Source organism: Paroedura picta, chromosome 1, assembly GCF_049243985.1.
Source record: "Paroedura picta isolate Pp20150507F chromosome 1, Ppicta_v3.0, whole genome shotgun sequence".
NCBI classification, from domain to species: Eukaryota; Metazoa; Chordata; class Lepidosauria; order Squamata; family Gekkonidae; genus Paroedura; species Paroedura picta.
In genome coordinates, this window is record NC_135369.1 from 68247555 (window position 1) to 68268895 (window position 21341).

The following is a 21341-nucleotide window of genomic DNA, read 5'->3' on the forward strand; positions in this document are numbered from 1 at the left end:
CTTGCCACAGCACCCATCGGAAGCCCGGCTGGACCAGGCCTGTGCATATGGGAAGAGCTGGGCCTTCGAGGCTTAGCTCCTCCCCACCACCTATGGTGTCTCCACAGGGACACCAAACACCCCATTCAGCTTCACAGTGCTGCAGAGCTGAACAGGGCATGTCTGCATCACCCATAATGGTGGGATAGCAGCATGCTACTAGCCCAGCATCCTGCAGTCGGACCCCCATGCCAAGGTGTAGTGGGACTTTCCAGCCCCCAAGTTGCTAATGCACATGCACAACTCTGGGGCAGACTTTGTGCACAGTAGATTTCATCCCCCATGCATACACAGGAAGCGGCAGGGCATGCTGCTCCACTGTGAGAAACCAGCAGCAGCACAGCAGCTGCCGTGCATAAACACCCTTGATAGGAGAGTTGGTACTAATGACTATAAACTGGAATGCCATTTACAGTTATTGTTTTTTGCATAAAAACAAAGAGTCTGGAAGGGCCCCCAACATAGATAATGATTGGGCCCTTAACCTGCATAGCCCTAATCTACACAGTTCTGATCAGTCAGGGAGACTGTAGTGCTATAGTTACTGTTCTGTGGTGTTTGGTAGAATTCCCAGTGTTCTGTATTCTGAAACAACTGGGAGACAGAGAGCTTAATGCTATCTCAAAACAGTTTAACTGACCAGCATTTTTAAAAGGCCTTGTTGTAAATATAGCAAACAATTCCTTCAATAGTCCCGGCACCCTCTGCTATGTTATTTCCTATTGCTATTTAATTAATTTTTCATAGCTATGTTAGTCTGCAATAGGATAGCTAAGTGCAAGTTCAGAGACCTGAAAATCTTCTTGGTCTTTAAAGTGCTATGGGATTTGTATCTAGATGTTCTATTTCATTATAAAGGTAAAGGTAAAGGTATCCCCTGTGCAAGCACCGCGTCATGTCTGACCCTTGGGGTGACGCCCTCCAGCGTTTTCATGGCAGACTCAATACGGGGTGGTTTGCCAGTGCCTTCCCCAGTCATTACTGTTTACCCCCCAGCAAGCTGGGTACTCATTTTACCGACCTCGGAAGGATGGAAGGCTGAGTCGACCTTGAGCCGGCTGCTGGGATCGAACTCCCAGCCTCATGGTCAGAGCTTTCAGACTGCTGCCTTACCACTCTGCGCCACAAGAGGCTCTTATATTTCATTATGGCAACCATAATTGATGAAATGGTGATGAAAGTTGGCTCAAATTTGAGAGAGGTTTGCCATGGACTCCTTCAATGCCCAAGGGCAGATTGGTGCCTCTAGGCCTCATTCTCCTATTGGGATCAATAGTGGCCTGTGTATTGGGTTGAATGCTGGATTGGTTAGTGAAAAAGAACTGCAAAGGTTGACTAAGTGGCAAATACTTGCAGACAACCAAAGGAAGAGGCATTTCAGACACATACAACAAAAAGGTATTAGGAGGTTCCTACAGTTTCTCTTAATTGCTTTCACTGGTTCACTGCTCAGTGACTCTGCATTGAAATGTCCTCAGGTCCATTGGGCTTTGCTACCTCCCATGCTTTCAAAAAATAGCACAGGCAACATAATTGTCTATTCAACTATTGACTTGAGTTAGCAGCTTCACCTTCATCATTATTGCATGGGTAATGAAATCCTTGGTACCTTAGCCGTGTCTTTTTGCCCCATTGTGAGAGAATATCTTCTGAAGTGTGGATCAAGAACAATATCCTCTTTGTCATATTGTACTTGATATTAAAGGCCTGTGTGACCCCCAGACTTGGAATCTAGGAGTTCACACATGCCTGAGAGAAAAGGCTTACAAGATGCTGGTTGGAGTTCCTATCAGGTACATCTTTAACAGCGGGTCACTGTTAAATAAAAGGTTAAGGCCTACGTGGGTGGGCCCTCACCAGGACAGACAAGCGTTCTACCTAGTCGGGTGAGGGCCCAATCGGAAGACGCAAAGCGCCTTCGGATTGGGCCCTCACATGAGCACGTCTACGGCCTCCGGGGAAGTGGCACGATGGCATGAGTAGAGAAGGAGGCCACGACCGGGGGGGGCAGGGGGAGGCCTTCCCCCTGGGCCTAGAAACACACCCACGGCCTCACACCCAGAAGGGAGGAGGGGAAAGGAGGCCACGGTGGGGGGGGGCTTTCAAAGTTCGTTCTGACGAATGGGCTTTGAATCTATTACAAGAATAGTATGGTAGTGGCAACTTTAATAAATAATAAAAGCAGAAGCTTTAATGAACTTTTTGAACTGCAAAGTGACAACCTAGCATTCAGCGGTTGTTGTCTATCCAGAGTAGTTTTTGTCCTCCAGAATGAAGTGCTTTGCCTAAACTATCACAAGTCTCAGTTGGTGTGATGGTCTATATGTTGGTGTGAAAAATTATCCAATGAGCTTCCACAGCACAGTTTTGAACCTGGATCTTCCAGACGCTACTCTGTAGCTCTAACCACCACACCACGTTGCCTTCCATAAGGTGGCTTCTGAGGAACAATAGAAAGCAGCCAGGCCAAGTTGAGTCTTGCACAGTGGGTGATATCAAGTCACCTAGTTGTTAGTGCCAGGCTTAGGGCTGCCAACATCCAAGTGATTCCTGGAGATCTCCTGGAATTACAACTGGACGTCAGCCAACATAAGTCTGTCTCCTTAGAAAAAATGGATCCTCTAAAGGCAAACTCTGTGGCATTATATCTTGTTGAAGCCTCACCACTCCCCAAACACACTTCTCAGACTCCAAGACAAAATCTGCACGTATTTTCCAACTTGGGGCTGGTAAGCCAAGTCAGACCTAGCCCCAGTAAACCTTCCCTCAAAGGTCAAATTGCCCTAAAAAGGGACCTGACATGTCCTGCTCTCTTTTTACTCACTGAACCACAGCTTTGGAATGCTGACCCTAGCAACAAGCACTGAGGGAATTTGTTCCTTAAAGTTATAGGAGTTCATTTTAACTTTTTCAGGTTTTTAAACCCCTAATGTTTCTTTTCTTTTTGGGGGGGGGGTTGTTTAGTTTTGTATAAAGATCTATTTTGTCCTGTTACCAGATGTCAGTATCCTCAGATCTAGCTGAATTTGCTATCAGTATATAGGTGTGCATGTCCAAAAAGTGGCTTAGAACCCTCCTAGAATTTTTATAGGTGCAAAGAGGTTAAGAATTTTTGACAACTTGCCCCTACAGCAACCACAGATGCCCTCTATAATGTTGCATGTGGAGATAGGTGATACCCAGGGATATTTTAGGGCAATCAGAGGTCTCCTAGAAATCAACAAAGGAAACACCTTGCATTGAACTGCACCTTGCATTGGCTGCAGAGGAAAGGACATGCAGTAATGGCTTTAAGCTACAAGTACAACAATATAGGCTAGATATCAGGAAAAAAAATTTCACAGTCAGAGTAGTTCACCAATGGAATAGGCTGCCTAAGGAGGTGGTGAGCTCCCCCTCACTGGCAGTCTTCAAGCAAAAGTTGGATACACACTTTTCTTGGATGCTTTAAGATGCATTGGGCTGATCCTGCATTGAGCAGGGGGTTGGACCAGATGGCCTGTATGGCTCCTTCCAACTCTATGATTCTATGATTCTAACAAGTATCATCCCCTTTCATATACAGAAATTCTAGGAGAGATCCAAGCTGATGGACATATTAAAATATCATTGTGTTATATAACACAATGCATATGCAATATAATTCATATTGATATGTCTGTGATACCAACAATTGGAGCAAAAATGGAGAACCAAAACTGTTGACAAAAAAGAAATGAAATAAGGTGCATTTACTCACCCCTCTTTCTGATACTGCTTATTAGCCATAGTACATGGGAAGGGTTATTCTGGGCCCCTTTCTTCCTCCCTTAACTCCTTTAGTCTTGGATTATCTCCTTGGGCATGTTTAACAAAACCCACTCCCAGCACCCATGACTCAGTGGGTGGCCACTGAACAGTCAGAAATTGTGTAAACAATCTTCAGCTCATAGTGCCATGACAGAGTAATATTCAGGGAACTGTAGCCTTTTGCGAAGCTCCCTAAAGGCAAACACAACATGCTAATGAAATGGCTGTTTTATATGCCCAGTTTCTTCATCCCAGCTGCTGCCCTCGAAGGCATGCGAATGGAGAACTGTGAGCAGAAGTGGAATGGCTGGATCTATCTCTGGGTGTTCTAAGTGCACGTCATTGTGCAGTTTCCCCCTCACAATGTTTCTATGTCTTACACAGATGTGTTGTTTATGCTGCATGTATTATTCTGAAGCCAGAGGGAATGGATAGTGCTCTACAGTACTAAGCTTAAAAAAAAAAAAAACCCTGAAAGAAACCACTAGGATAAAACCTTCCTCTGTTTTGCCCTTCATATTTTTTCCATTGCTGTGAATCCCCAGTCTTAATAAAGGTGAAGCAGGTGGCATATAGAAAGGGCTTCCTCTTTCAGTGCCCAGCATTATATCTTTCTCTTCTGCTGCTCTCCGTGCCTATTAGGCTCCTCCACCTGTGGCCTGTACTTTATTCTTTTATGATAACATCCACAGTATCTCAGGAAAAGCCAAGAATAACACACCAGGACAATAATCACCTTATGAAAGATGTGCAGTTAAGGGTAGGGAACAGTGAAGGCAAGGTCGCCATCTGACCAGAAACAAACAAGCAAAAACAACAACAACAAAAAACCTTTGCCTAGTTGTTTGTTTTTGTTTTTTTCTTCCTTCTGGGCCTTTTTTCTAGAATAATCAGAGCAGTTGATTCCCTTCCATCCAGCCTGCTGTTTTGTTTTGATTTATTTTTTGTTTGTTTTATTCTTTTAAAAATACTATTTGAAAAGTAGTTTTAAAAAGGGATAGGCACAAACTAGTCTATCATGAACTTTGTCAGGTTTGTGTTTCACGAAGTGATGTTCGATGCAAGGTGTTTCATGTTCTTCCTGGGGATTCATGAACGAATACATTTCTAGTCAGATGGTCTCCACTCAATTAAACAAAACATCAAAGCAACAGGAAGCAGAATTCTCCAGTCATGGATACACCAATAGGAGCCCTCTAGAGATTAACAAGCACTGCTGGCTCTATGGGATCAGAATATCTGCTAAGCTCTGTAGCCACTCTTCTATTGACACAGAAGTAGGGAACTTGTTAAAAGCTGGGTACATTAATTTATTCCTGATTGTGAAGACCTTTCCCTTGCTGGAGCTTGGGTATCAGGTAGATTCAAGAATCTGAGCCAACCTGTCGCTCTGTTCATACTGAGTAAATGGGTTCCACTAGTGGGTAGCTTGACTAAGGACCCACATTTTATACCCTCATTTTGAGCTCCTCTCCCCTGCTGGAGTTTCAGTGTTAGGCAGACTCAGGGCTCTGAGCTACCCTGTCACACAGCTGATATTGAGTGCCTTGGCTGAGGAACATTTTATGCCCTCCTGATTGTGAACTCCTTTTTCCTGCTGGATTTTGGGTGTTAGGTAGACTCGAGGCTCATCGCCACGCAAGAGAGACTAGGTCAGATTACAGTCTTTGTAACCAGTACACTAGGCGACCAGCTTTGGTGGGCTTCTGGGACTTTATGATGTAGAGCCAGTTTGGGGTAGGGGTTAGGAGTGCAGACTTCTAATCTGGCGAGCCGGGTTCGATTCTGCGCTCCCCCACATGCAACCAGCTGGGTGACCTTGGGCTCGCCATGGCACTGATAAAGCTGTTCTGACCGAGCAGTGATATCAGGCCCCTCTCAGCCTCACCCACCCCACAGGGTGTCTGTTGTGGGGAGAGGAATGGGAAGGTGACTGTAAGCCGCTTTGAGCCTCCTTCGGCTAGGGAAAAGCGGCATATAAGAACCAACTCTTCTTCTTCTTCTTCTACTCCCTCACCATCACTTCTGCTAAATCATCTATCATTGCAGACCTGGCATCCCTGCCGCTGCTGACATCTGTTGGCCTATAGCTTCTGTTCTTTTTGAAGAATTTATTTTTCCATTGCAAGAGCTCTCCATTTAGGGAAGCAATGTTGCTGGTGCATGCCCACTCCCTCAGGCTACTCTATATCACATGGTGGAGATGCTATGTTTTGTGTAGCTTGCACCCAGCCCCTGCACATTTTGGAGCCCAATGACTATGCCCCATGCCCTAAAAATCCCACTGGCTGCTCCAGAGGCCTGCTGTGAAGTGCATGGTTCTAACTTGGGAGAGCTGAACCTTGGCCATTGCCACTGAAGCTGGAAAAAGGCTACATTATATGTTCTGTAGGGAAATAGAATTGGCCATTCACAGCAAATCTTTCTGATGAGGCAAGTGACTGCTTCCTGGGCCCTCCACATAGCCTTTTTGACCACTTGGAGGATGGCCTACCATGGTAACCCACCTGAGAGCCAGCTTGGTCAAGAAACAATAAGAATTGCCGCTATGATGTTTTGCATCCAGACTTCTTTTTTTTTTAGGCTAGACCTAAAAACAAGATTTCCAATCAAATTATCTGCATTAATTTTTAAAATCTTCTTTAAAGATCTAAAGATGGAACTGAGCTAACATACACTATATAATATGCATTATGTGTGATATTTATTTCTCCATGACCAGATTGTGATTTCTACACATCTTTCAGTTATCCAAAGTTATTAGACAAATTTATTTTGGGTGCTAATTATTCAAATTATATGGCTTGACTACAAAATAATCTTGGCAGAAAATTTTTTATTCAAGATATAGGAAGCTCGGGCTACTTAGGTACAATTATTGCTTTCACGTATCTTCTCTGATTGGAGCAATCAGTACAGCAGCCATTGTAACGTTGATTCTTACAGATGCAAATTAATGTTGACCAATGACCTCTTAGTCTATGGTTAATGAATACTACATTTAGCAAGTAAAATAGTATGGATTTGAAATGTTCATATTCCATCTGCACAACAACACCAATAACAAAGGACCATTCTATAATTTGGACACAGTTTAGAACAAAAGATGCCGTTCATCATTATTTCTCCTTGTTAAATAACAATCACAAGTGCTTACAGGTGTTAACAGTGCCTCACAAGCAGTACCTTGTAATCTTCATAAGAAGATTACAAGATCTGTCAGTGGCATTGTATCATTACACTCCTCCAAGCAAAGTTTAAAATCACTTTTCCAGCCTAAGAAGCCTTTCTCCAACAGAAGAGCATTGGAGGAAGGCTCCTTAGCCTTATACCCACACTGTTTAATATTTATGTGAAATCACTGGGAGAGATGATCAGGAGGTATGGTTTCAGTGTCAGCAATACGTGGATCATACCCAGCTTTCCCACCCAATTCCAAGGATGCTGTTGATACTCTAAATGAGTGTTTGGGCTGTATGAGGGTAAGCCAGCTGAAACTCAATCCTAAAAAGACAGAAGTTCTCTGGGGTCTTATCTGCTCTTATCTGCACTCTACCAGCCCAGATTTTAAGAATCTGCACCTTTTCTGATTTCCATTTTGATTTTGAACGCTTTAAATTTTCCATCTGCAATGTCCATGATTGACTCTGCGGAGACACCACCTTTCCTCCGGGCTATCTGAAAGTGAATATTATCTGCTAAATCTAAGAAACGTACTCTGAAAGCCCAGTATTGCATGTGTAGGTTTATCTTGGTTTTCCCTGGTTTATCTTCCACTGTTTTCTCTGCGCCTCCACTGCTGACATAGCATGGTAGTCTGTTGCTGATTGGTCACAGTGTCAATTCAAACACTGTGGCAGATATCCCCCTCCCCCCTCCCCCAGCTTGCTCTGGCTGTAGAGTTAGAGGACAAAAGGCTGGAAATAAACCCCTCTCCGGCCTTGTGCTCCTTCAATGATAGCTAGAGCTCCCAACCTGGCACTCTAGCTTCAAAACTGGCTGGGAAGGGAAATGAAAGTACATGTGGATGCCCCTCCTCCCTCAAACAAGCAGGAAGGAGAGTTGCGACTGACAATTGGAATGATTCTAGTGCAGATGGCAGTGTCTTAGTGAAAGCTGTTTTGAGTTGGGAGAAAGAAACGTTGCAGATCTCTTACAATTTGGCAGAATCAACAGTGAGGGAAAATGTGAGTGCAGACAGTACCTGGGTTGGTAGAATGGCAGACCAGGGACTGGAGAGCTCTCGTGTCTTGAATGAGGTTGTATCCCCACTTGAAAAGCCAGGTCCACAGCTTGAGAATGCTACTTGACACAGTAGTCACTACAGAAAATCATGTAGCCATGATGGTGAGCACTTTTGCCCCACTTCAGCTGGCCCATTAGTTGCATCCATTCCTGAGTCAATCAGACTTCACCGCAGTGATCAATGGACTGGACTATTGTAATGCATTCTACTTGAGGATAGCCTTGAAGATTGTTTGGAGGCTGCAGCTAGATAGCTGACAGGAGCCCAAGTGCATGTGATCCCAAATATTGCAGCAATTATACAGGGCAATTATCTGCACCAAAGCCGAATTCAAGGTGGCTCAGGACTGCATTGGTACAAGGGATATTGAAGGACCATCTTCTCCCGTAATTTTCTGCCTGGGAATTAAGATCACAAGGAAAGGCCCTCTTGACTGCCCCATCAATCAAAGAAGCTTGTTTGGTGGGTACACAAGAATGGGCCTTTTCAGTGGCAGCCCCACAATTACAGAACAACTTCCCTAGGGATTTGCAAAGGCTTTAAGTCTTTAGTAGATTGTTGAAGACTATTTTATTTAGGATTGCCTTTGGTAGAGTTTATTAGCAGTTCTGTGATTTTCAGTTTGGCCTTTTCTTTTTCATATATTTTATTTTCTGTGCTTTATTTATGCTGTAAGCCACCTGAGGTTTGTAAGGAAGACAGGCAGCGAATAAATGTTTAAAACAAGTATATAAGTTAGGCTACAGAAACGTCCTTCAACTTATATATGCCAGGGCTGCCTAACTGAAGGGCACTTCACTCAGCAAATATGAACTGGCTGGTGATCCCTGGCCCCTGAAATGTATGTCTGGCCTCAACCAGGGCCAGGGCCTATTCAGTCCTGGCCCCCACCTGGTGGAATGAGCTTCCAGTACTGTGGGCGCTTCAAGAGTTTGCTCAGTTTCAAACGGACCTGTAAGAAGGAGCTCTTCTGCTAGGGATTTGGTTGGGACCAATGAATAGTAAACATCATTGAGTTGCCCCCCTCCTGCAAGAGCCCTTCCCTGGAGTGAGAGAAGCATCTGAAGGCAATGGCTCACAAAGACCAGCATTGTAATGGAATTGAACTGAATTTCAACTGTTTAATTGCATTTCAACTGTTTCATCGTTTTAAATGTTATATGTATTATGTAATGTTGTTAATCGCCCAGAGCCAGGAGAGGCCATCATACAAATCCAATCATAAAGAAATCCTAAATCATAAATATTTGTATTCTTATATCGTAGATGGTTATCTGGAAATAAAACAGATGATTTGCCTAAGCAAGTTTATGGCTGCATTCAGACATCATGGGGCATTTAGATACACTTTGTTGTATAAATTCTGGTTAGTTTAGATTCTATCCTGACTTTCTTGATTTTCTAAGCTAATGACAAATCCACACTTGACATGCATTCCATCCTCTGTTGGTTGGCAACAATAAACAGACAGAAAGGACAAGGAAACCTATGGAAAGGTAAGCCTCCTTCCTACTTTCAATTGATCGTTATTCGCCCCCTCCCACACATACATACACACTGTCTATGTAATTCAGAAATAAAGAAAAAATGGGGAGTATCACAGCCAGGTTCCCACCCCCATTTTTAATTATTGGATGTTTATTTATATTTTGATTTATATATTGCCCTCTCTTGACCAAGTTTTCTCAGGGCAGTATACACAACTTAGTAATTTACAGGTTTGAAGATAAAATCAATTGAATTAAAATTAAACTTCACATCTTTTCCCTCTTAATAAAACAGTAAGGGATGTTGGGGTGGGCTCAGTCCATGGTGGGGAGGGCCAACAATTGGTCCCTTGGACCTGGACTGACAAGTGGAGGGGCCAATCGGAAGGCGCTTTGCGCCTTCCGATTGGCCCCTTACCAGGACCCGATTGGCCCCTTACCAAAATTCCATCCTGCCAGGGGCAATCTGGAGAAATAGCTGCCAGTCTGCTCCTGACCACCAAAGGGAGAGGAGGTCAGTAGGGCTGCCAAGGGGGATGAGAACAGAGGCTTGGACAGGCTGTGCCAGCCCTTTTCGCCCCAAGGCTGTCCTAACCGTCATGTCCAACTGTAACTTTGCCTCAGAACCCTGACAGAGCTGGCAGGAGGCTGCAGAGTGCTCCCCCTCCCCTCCCTTCAGGCCTGCTGCAAAGGAGAATCTGACAGCCCCTGACTGAGGGGAGGGAAGCATTTTCCTTCAGTGCAATAACAGTGATGTAGCCTGGACTGCCATCTTTCTCAGCTTATTGGTGGCTGGGGGTCGGACTTGGCAGTCCATCTTCACCATGGGGTCTGGAAAACCTACGTGTGTCCATGAAATAAACTAGTCTGTGAAGCCTTCAGTTCAGCTCTTATCTATATCAACAACTGCATTCAGGTAACATTATAAACCATATTTGATTTCATTAACTTGCTAACTATGTGTGTGTGTGTGTTTAATGTTAGAAAGTCCACTTTGTTCAGTAGGAACAATGTATGGCCTAACTACTCATTATGTTTTTCATCTGGACAATTAGATATGCAGCTGGAGTTCTTTGCTGGTAACTGAATCCCCTGGCATGTATGTGGCCTATTTCAGTCAGGACCCTCGTATGCTAAAAGAAGAGCTTTCAGCCTCTTCGCCAAGCTGCTTTTACAAACTGAAACAGCTTTGGTGGGCACCCTTTGCTCCGTTGGGGAAACCAAGATGTACCCCATCAGTACACATGGAGTCCCCAATGAAACAAATTACATCCCTGGAGCCATTTCAGGCTGGAAAAATAATGTAGAAGAACTGCTAAAACCCCTTCTCAAATTTGGATTGGGCCTCTGCATGCTTGGGAATTGAGCTCCCAGCATGGAATTCCAGGAGCATATATCATCATGTGAATCCAGGGAGGAGCTAGTGATAAGGTGACATATAGTTAGACCCCTGTCAGCTCAACTGAGCAACAGAACATCCTAAACACTTTAACTGCATTGATGGTGCTTTTTTCAGGACACACCCTCACTTCATCTAAACAACCACACTGGTATCAATCTGGTTTCTATTCCTGTGGATTTGTTATAGGGACACTGTGCTGAAATTTTCACACTTGGGATGGTACTCAAGTAGATAAAGAAAGGGAGAATAACTTCTCTCTCCTCCTTTTTCTTGCTCTTCACAGCTGGGCATATTTTTTTGCTTGCATGGTGCTCTTATGTTCTTTAGTTGCTGATCTTCTTTTCTCTCTGTATACTTCTGAGCTTTCTAGTCCACATTTCTAGTCTGGGAGTTGTGGTGCCATACTAACTAACACTCTCTTGAGTGTACTGGGAGTAAAATTGACTTGAATCCTATGAGTAAGTTCCATGCTATGCTAGATAGTCAATGTGTTGGAGTGCATTCCTTCTTTCTGTAGAACTTTCATTTGAACAAGGGCTAACTGAAAAACATCAGACTTTTGCACATGAAAGCTTAAGTGGAAGAGAAAGTCCACCCCAGTGGAAAGCCCACAGAGGTTGTTCATAGGATCCAAGCCACAGTCCAAGACAATAAGACAAATATGAAATATAATTAACTAGGGGCAAAGCCCGTTGTATCCAAGAATACAATGGGCACTAGAGTTTGGCAGTGGGAAGAGGAAGGGGAGGAGTTGTCCAGTCTGTAAGGGCATGGGCTTGAATGTGTGTGTTGTGTGGGAGGTTGTGGTGGCATGGTGGCAAATGAGGGATGGGTGTGGAGATATAGGTGCTGTGGTGTGAAATGTTCATTGAGTGTGGGAGAGGACTGACCGTTGGGAATTGTGGCATAGTGGTTACAGATGAGCTTTCCAGAGCCATGTCTTCAGGTATGTGAAGGGAAAATCAGACTGGAGATTCTTCTTAGGGGAAGATTATATGGCAACCAATTCCCCCCAGTTCTGTGTCATTTCCCTTCTTGTGTGAATTAGGCCACAGACACTGAAATGCCCCTCTGCCCTAATACACATGGGGTAGACACAGTACACAGGTGTCCACCCTGTTCCTTCTTCTCCATTTTTCACTGTTGATAAAATGTTATGTGCCCACATGCTTCTTTCATGGTTGCTTCTTAGAAGAAGGATTTTTGTACCCTGTTGTTCAATACCCAAAGGAGTCTCAAAGCGGTTTACAAACACCTTTTACATTCGTCTCCCCACAATAGTCAATCTGTGAGGTATGTGGGGCTGTGAGAAGTCTGAGAGAGCTGGGAATGGGCCGCAGTAACCCAGCAGGCCTAAGGTGTCTCAAAGCATTTTCCAATCATCTTCCCTTCCTCTCACTATTTACAGTTTCAGGCTGTAAGTATTTATTTAGATCTTCCTGCACTTTCTAGACTCACAGGACTGATGCTGGTCTGCCTGTCTGTGCCCCAGAATACAAACAGTTGCTGATAAGGGCTGTCCATAGCCCACAGCCCAGGAGGGACACACTTGCACTACTCCCTCCCAACTGCAGGCAAAAATGGCTCCTTTGAAGTCTGGACTCTGAGGCATTGTACAATTTTGAAGTCCCACCTCCAAACCTCCAGGAATATTTCCAACCCAGGGGTAGCTTACCTCCAGGTGGAGCCCGGAGAGCTCCTGGAATTACAGCTCACCTGCAGAGTATAAAGATCAGCTCCCCAGGCAGAAAGGGCTACTTTGGAGAGGGTTGTGGTAGAGAAGAAACATTTAAGGCCTCCTACACAGGTTGTTGTCCTTGAATTGAAAGACTTGAGGCCGACTGCACAGGGTTGTTGTGCAGATGAAACAGGAGACAAAAGAAAGTTTTGTCTGCAGAATAGTGCTGTGCAGTAGCCCCAGATCTGCATAGAGTTGCAAAGAAGAAAGGCACATGGTTTGGCTGTGCCTAACCCCTGGCCAGAGCAGTATTTTAAGTGAGAAGGGGCTTTTCTGTGGCCTCCCTGTCAGCCAACTGTTTGGCAGAAGGGGAAAGTCCCCTCCCCCTCAAAAGGAAGGCCCTCAGGATCCCCTGCGTTGCTCTCTGAAGGAAAATGGCTCCCTCCCCTCAGTCAGGGGCTGTCAGAGTCTCCATCGAGCAGGCCTGGAGCACTCTGCAGCCTCCTGCCAGCTCTGTCAGGGTTCTGAGGCAAAGTTACAGTTGGACATGACTGTTAGGACAGCCTTGGGGCGAAAAGGGCTGGCACAGTCTGTCCAAGCCTCTGTTCTCATCCCCCTTGGCAGCCCTACTGACCTCCTCTCCGCTTCACGCCTTCCGATTGGCCCCTCCACTTGTCAGTCCAGGTCCAAGGGACTAATTGTTGGCCCTCCCCATCATGGACTGAGCCCACCCCAACACCCCGTACTGTTTTATTAAGAGGGAAAAGATGCTTATGTGGCTATTTTATTCTAATTTCCACACATACATTAAAAAAAAAAACTTGACTAATATCAACAAACAGCCCTAAAATTATGTCCACAGTCACGAAAGACATTTTTGGGCCTCTAAGACATTATCCTGTTGACAATAACCCCTCCCGCCTTTCCCCCATGCAACATCATAAATGCTTTTGAAATTATCTGAGTCTCGAAAAGTGTCTTGCCAATTACACTGTAGTGCAGGGGAAGATTTCTGTTCAAGAAACATTGGCCTGAACTACCACTTGGCATTCTGAGCTAACCTTAACAACAGTAATGCATCTTTTTCATTGTGAGATCATTTATGGCTAATGTACTAGTATGACATAACTAATGACACATTGCTCCATACATATGCAAGAAACTACAGTTCAGTGACTGGTCTTGGAAACAGGATGCCACAGTTCAGTGTTCTTCCCTTGCATTTATTCTGTGGTCTTGACAGAGAGATGGTTAAGTGAGCGGGCCAGTTGCAGCTGGAAAATGCCTTCCTATGTGAGTAAGCCACATGGCTGAAATTAGCAAGCAGTTTAAAATATATTTTCTGCATGAATTGTCTGAGGAGAGGGTGGTATACAAATGTAATCTTTAACCACTCCTGCGGAGCGGAATAAATAAAGGGGTAAGGGCAATGTGGGAGGAGATAGGGCGGGCTCTGTCCAGGATAAAAGGAGGCCCAATCAGGAGCCGCGAAGCAGCTCCTGATTGGGCCCCCTGAGTGTCCATCCAGGGCCAAACGGCCATCCAGGGCCAAGCGGCTTCTCGTGGCTCCCCATTGGCCGCTTGCCCAAGCCCGGCTGGGGAGTTGCTGGCAGACACATCAAAGATGCGGCGTCCCTGCTCCTTTCCCGCCCTGCGTCCCTTCCTCACAAGCCTTCTGCCAGGCCCAGACGCTCCCTCGCGGCGTCCAGGATGCCACGAGGGAGCGCCTGGGCCCGGCAGAAGCCTCCGCTGCCCACTGCCAATCTTTTGGGGCGTCTGCCGGGCCCAGCCGCTCTCTCACGGCATCTGGACACCGCGAGGGAGTGCCTGGCCCTGGGAGAAGCCTCCACCGCCCGCCGCCGCTCTTCTGGGGCTTCAGCCACCCCCAGGCGCTCCCTCGCGGCCTTGGAGACCCACCTGCGCCGCTCCACCACCCCCTCTGCGGCCACCCTCCAGGTCCGCCTTCCTGCCGCTGCTGCAACTGGGGACTGCGCCATCACGTGCACCTCCATGTCCCCCGCTGCCTCGCCATGACGCTGACCGCCGACAAAGGGCCAGAACTCACAACAACTTCAGTAGGCTGCACCACGGGGGCCAGAGGAGACTGGTGTGGGGATGGGACCCGGGAACCCGCAGAGGCGCCCGCCCGACTCACACTCACCACTAGAGCCCGCTGTATTTTGATGACAGCAGGCTTAATTTCTAGTAAATAAATAAAAACAGCATTTCAAAGGCAAGCATCACAAAACTTTCCCTTCCTTGGTGTTAAAGACACGGCACGGGACTTACCTTGGCTGCTGATTGATGCGGCGGGAGCTGGCAGGCCGGAACGATGATGCAGGCGCGGGATTGTGGGCGCACAATTGTGTGCACACAGCTCTGGCGGCAAGGGAGCGGGCCCAGAGGCCCGTCCTTTTCGCCTCCAGCTCCCACCGAGACAGCTTCCCACCCTCCCTCCCTTGTTTATGGTTTTCATTGCTGTTCTTTCTTGTTTCTGTCACAGCGGTTTAAGGGGGGCATGAGATAAGAGCCTGGGTTTGGTCAGGACCCTGTTTGCATACTGGGCCCTGAAGCAGGGGGTCTCCATAAGAGATTGGCTTCGGGAGCGACCTACCCGGCTGGGTAGGTACGAGCTTTGCGCCAGGCGGCTGGGGGGCCGAATGAGGTGGGCACCCGTCGTTCTCCCGCCAAGCCGCTTCCTGGGGTATTTGGACCCTGAAGGTCAGGACCTGTTCACCCAGCTGGGTGGGAAGATGGTTACAGAATACCTCCAGGGCCAATCTGGAACAGCCGGACAGCGGTAGGTGGCTCCATGTCTCGTGCCAGGCCAACCCTCCAGTTGGGGATGGTTTCTGTCATTAAAGCTGTGTTATTGCCAATTTGGAGTCATGTTGTCCTTGCCAATATGCTACTTGCCAATCAATCTTAGCCCTATAAAAGTTATTCAGCTTGGCAGCAGAATCACTGAGTGAAAGCTTTAGTGTTAAAATACCATAATGATCCCTTCTGGCCTTTGGAATCAATCAGTCAAAAAAAAAAATCCAAAACACACCAGCTACTCAAGAGTGTGAAAACTCAATGGAAGTTCTTCAATCAATTATGTTTACTGAAACTAACAGGATCAATGAAATTGAATGCCTGGTGCAAACTTTAAAATCCAGCATCAAAAGCTATGGAAATCAGAGCACAACTATCTTTTTAAAATTCATTTCTCACATCATGTTTAGGGTGCTTTAGACTATCCCCTTAAACATGTGCTTTTTATTTTTTTATTTTTTGTACTTCTTATATGGGAAAGAAATGAGCAAAAACCATTGAAGGTTTATTTTTCATTTCAACTTTGCAATTCTAAGCTATTCCAAGGACAGTGCAAAACCTCCACAGGAATAAGGACTCCATGACAATGAAGAAGAAGAAGAAGAGTTGGTTCTTATATGCCGCTTTTCTCTACCAGGAGTCTCAAAGCGGCTTACATTCGCCTTCCCTTTTCTCTCCCCAATCTGACATCTATGATTTCTGCCATAAATGTTGTAGTTCTGCTGGTGCAGAGTTTTATTTCAAACCCTCCTTATGTTCAATCCTATCTGATTTACTTGCCATTGGGAGAAAAATTATTATCAGAGACTGTATACTCAAGTCTTGCATAAGCTAATTGGAGAGGGAAAGCACTGGCTTGATGTATGTAAAATAGCTTGCAAATTACCTCCAAATGTGCATTCTATTGAAAGCACAAGAATAGGAATAGCTTGATAGAAATAGCTTGCATTTGTGTACAAATCCCATTACCTATCTACATGTGGATCCAGTAAAGGTCTAAAAAGCACAACATGACCCTTAATGAGCCACAAATTCAGCTTCTGAAGGAAGTAGGTATGTCCTGCTCACCAGCTTGGAAGCAGGTCCCAGGTCACAATAGTAAAGGTTCTAGCATTCCAGTCAAAGTCCAGGGCTCAGGAGTCCAGGCTGATCAACACAACTGCAGACAAATGGATCCCGCACTAGCTGCACCATTCTATGGGGAATTTCCTTACAAGTGTTGTTGGGTTCCATATTAGGCTTCTTCTCACAGCCTGTTAACTCCCCTTCTCATGAGTAGCACTAGGGCCCAGTCCCTATTGTGACTTAATTCTCTCTTCGTTTTTCTTTAGCAGAGGAGAGGCCTCAGGCTACTAGGTACACACTATAATGTCTGGTCCATACCTCAGTTCTAGGCCTTTGTCTCCTTTTCTCCTGAAATACTTCTGTCTGAGGTAGTGGTGCTGCTGGCTCAGGAGCCCTTTGGAGATAACGGGAAATTCATGTCACTGGAATGGTCTACTTAGGCAGCACATGGGAGCAAGCCATCTTCTGAGGAATCTCCTTGCCATGCTAATCCAGGCCAGTTCATGCCAGGAAGGGAGTGAAGTAAGACCTCATACTTGAAGGCTTCCAAAGACACCAGTTCAGTGTTCTTGATCACAACACTAGCAAAGGAATGACGTCTCTCCAGTCCTACTCAAATACTCTGACCAAGCTTGGCTGGAATGCACCGTATCTTTTTTGAACAAGTGTGGTAGAATGCCAAAAACACACCACAGCTCACTTACCACATATTAGTGGCTGTACCATGGCTGGGCTGATGCATTCCGCACGGACTTGGAGTATGGCCATCTAACATAAGCTGTGAGCTCAGAAACCAGATAGAAGGAAGGACTAAAAGTGATTATTTATGGTCAGTTTGTATTCTCTTGAAGCAGAACTACTTCCTCAGAATGAAAATCTACTGAAAATGTGCATTTCTTTGCTTGTGAATCATCAAATCCACATGAACTTAGGAACAAATTCCATATTTACTTCCAAAGTGGGCATGGAACAAACCTACTTTAAAGGATGGGAATAATTAGCAAAATAGCCCAAAACTTCACAAGATGATAGTGGACCTTCAAGTATATCACCAATTATTTGTGCATCTGTTCAAGTGGCCATGAAATCAATGATCCTGACACGTAATGATTTTTTATCCAGTGTCTTTTTCTGTGCTGCCACACAGACAATCAGCTCACTCGTTAAATAGCAATTGGATTTTGTAAATTTAGCAAGTTCAGCCATTAAAGAATGAGTCCTCCTCTGTTGGAAAGGTGTTGGAGCTAATACTAATTAAATATACTTCTAATAAAGCACTGGTATTTAATCACAACCAGCTGGAATTATGCCTTCATTAGCTGTGTAGCAAGTGAAACGAAGGGCCAATGCCTTTTCACAACATACAGTATAACTGCAAAGGAACTCTCGGAAAAGATATGGCTCCACCTGTATTGCTGCAGCTTTTCCAAATGGAGGCCAATACAAAGAGCCCACAAATAATATTCATGTGTTTAGAAACTGGAAGACATGAATGAAGTCAGCTGATTATCTTTCATGAACTGACATCTGACTGTTCTCTTGCCATTCCCCAAATGTCCAAACTGAAGGATGTGAAACAACACGAGGGAGCTACCCCACAGAATAGCCTGATTCTGTCCTTTCATCATTTTTTGCTTTATGGGTTTGTTGATACCAAGACTAAAACTAGTCACATCATGAAATAAAACTAATATCCATTCCCACTGGTTTATATGGCAATCATATTTCCCCTGCTCAAGTGAGGAGAAATGTTGAAGGGTTAAAGCCCTCTCCCAGAAATTCTTGTCCCTAAATTCCAGGACAATTCCTTATTCTCTACAGGCAATTAAACAGGGCAATAAATAATGCTTGTTCCATTCTACTTACTGTGCTCGAATAACTTCAACTCTTTTGTCTCTGCCTATCTGACTTCTGGTACTGGACCCTGGCTGGGAGGAAATATACTTCCACCAATATGTTGAAGTAAAAGGTGGAATAAGGAAGGTTGACTTTGCCTTAAAAATAAATCCCTCCCATGTCTTACACGGTATGCATCAAGAAGAGTTGGTTTTTCTACTCCACTTTTCACTACCCAGCGGAGTCTCACAGCAGCTTACAATCACCTTCCCTTCCTCTCCCCACAACAGACACCCTGTGAGGCTGGTGGCACTGAGAGAACTCTGATAGAACTGCTCTGGGAGAACAGCTTTAACAAGGCTGTGATTAGCCCAAGGTCACTCAGCTAGCTTCATGTGGAGGAGCATGGAATCATACCTGGCTCACCAGGGCCTCTTTTGTACAATGGAAAAGCTGATGAAAACGCACTAAAACATCGTGGTTTTTCTAATCCCAGCATAGGGTGAAATTACTCCGCAAAACTGAATTTGCTCTGAATGGTCAACCGTGTCTTTTTGCTTACAGCATCTTTTCATCGTTGTTTCTTAAAGAGGCTAAAAGCCGATTTATTTCTCTCCTGACTGCTTTGGGCACTTTATTAGTCATGCAGAGCTTCAGAGGTGTTATTCTACTCCTCCCATGTCTCGACGCACACCAATAGGCAGTGCCCCCCCCCCATTCCATTCCCTGCACACTTTGATTCTTTCAAACAAAACCCTCAGGGACTGAGTTGAATGCCTACCCTTGGTGGGACAGCATGATTGAAGCCTGATCCTGTGCTCTGTCTAAACGTTGGTGTTTTTTATGTTTTCAATGAGCCACAGAGCTGCGTTTTCCCTTCACCATTCTCACTGGCAAAAACTCCTTTGTCACTGGGTAAGGAACAGATTCCTGTGCTGCAGGGGAGCTCCATGGTTATGCAGATTAGTGACTGCATTAGAGAACAAAGCATGTCACTGAGTTTCTAATGGAGTCTAGACAGTGGAGTTGGCAAATCTACACTGGGCAGGGCTATAAATTGTTCCATGCAGAAAGCATTGCAATGTAGTTTTTCAACAGAGTATATTCAATGCAGAAAAATGATTGTAGTATAATAAAGCAGTCTAAACAGGTTGTTTTTTAAACTGTTATATTTGGCTCTGTGCAAAATACCTCCTGATTAGAGGCTGCCGCTCTTAACCACTACAGCAAGCTGGGTCTCCATGGCTTTAACACTTTTTAAAGCAATAAAGGAATTCAAGAGATCTGTTTTCAGAATGAGCTATTCTCTCTAGCATTTTAGATATCAACTGACCTTTCATATACTTACTGATGTCCTTCACACTAGGCTGAAACTAGATGTTATGTTTTTTTTTTGTTTTTTGTTTTTTAGCAGGCTCAGTTGGTGTTTCCCTTGCCAGTTCTCATCCCTCTCAGATATATAGTAGCTACTGGGAACGAAATATCCATGTGGTGCTTGATTTGCATTGATTTGTATTGGGACCATGGCCCCAGGGAGATAAGGCTTCTTCTTTCTCCTCTGGACCATTTTACTTTTCCTAATTGGTTCCATGATTTGCCCTATTGGAAGAATTGCAAGTGCAGGTCTATGTAATGGGGAAAATAATGCTTATACAGCTATTTTGTGTTGGGAAAATGATCAGGAGTCTGAAGCCCCTCTTTACTCATAGTGAGTCCCAATCTGAATCAAGTCCTTATGGCACATCTCAATTTAATTCCTAGCAATTGCCATGGGAATCTGAGGACAGCACTCAACCCAACTCATTAAAAATGTAGCATCCAGTTTGGCTCTAGTTTGGCCCTGGGTGTTAATTTTATGCATGTTTTGTACGTTATTTTCACTGAGAAGAAATCTTAAACACCCCTCTACTTCCCATATTTGCTGGCTTATGGCTAAAAGGACAAGACATGGGCTTCTGTCTCATTCAGATACTGCACCTCTGCACACCCACCAGCAAAGCATTTGCCTCTGTTCACTGCAGGGTTGCTTCTATATATATATATTTGTGTGTGTGTATGTGCAGCAATCCAGGGAGCAAACAGGGGCAAGCCTATGTGGAATGAGAAACGCACAACAGTCTTGGCAGCGTTTTGCCCATCCTCACACCTGCCCTCCCCTCTTCATCTTCTGATTGTGATTTTTTTTAATGGTGCAGTCCACATTTCTGTGGGACCAAAAAGCTACATGCACTATGTTAAAATAAAATGCCCTCCTCATTGTGCACAGGATCCACTTGCCATGGCCAGCCTATCACAAGTCTACCTGAACATTACACCAAGAATCCAAATGCTTTCTTGTGGTGTTGTTACCCAAATTGCTGGGGAATCATGAATATAGCAAGAGGCTGGGTAACGCAGGATCTTTACTACCAATTTTTACGGGGTCCTTTCCCTGGAAGAAACCCTTTTTAAATGAAGAAGACAAAAACTTATACTCAGGGGGTTTATTTGGGGAAAATATCAGGGTACAATCAAAACACACACATAAGCAAAACCATACATACACTAAATTCTACAGGGGGACAAGTTACACTAAGTTCTACAGGGGGACAAGTTCAAGATACTGCACCTTTCTTGGATCCAAGCAGCCGAGACACAGGGTTGACGACATCAAGGGGTGGACAGGATGCCGGGTGTGGACAACACAACACACACACACCAGGGTGTGTGCAAGGCTTGATATAGTGTTCGAAATCCCCGGGCCAGCCCCAAGGACTGCCCACTAGGAGGTCCATGATTGTTGTTTGGCCTCTGATATTATGAGTACCTGATAGGTGAGTTTTAACTGTGATGTCACTAGAGTGGGAGATGTGGAGTAATCTCATCAAGTAGAACAATACCTTAGCTAGGTGTAAAGTGTCGCTAATGGCCCTGTCTTTGTTTTATCAGGAAGGACTGGGGCAAGACATTTGGGGATAAGAGATGCTGCTAGGCAGAAATTAC

At 45.0% G+C, this 21341-nt stretch overlaps 1 protein-coding gene and 1 long non-coding RNA gene across 7 annotated transcripts in view; one reads left to right on the top strand and one right to left on the bottom strand.

The window, feature by feature from the left end:
- Positions 1 to 21341, top strand: part of LRFN2 (leucine rich repeat and fibronectin type III domain containing 2) — a 371749-nt gene that overhangs the window by 302804 nt on the left and 47604 nt on the right. The gene's annotated exons all lie outside the window — the stretch shown is intronic.
- Positions 1 to 21341, bottom strand: part of LOC143839595 (uncharacterized) — a 113400-nt gene that overhangs the window by 52242 nt on the left and 39817 nt on the right. The gene's annotated exons all lie outside the window — the stretch shown is intronic.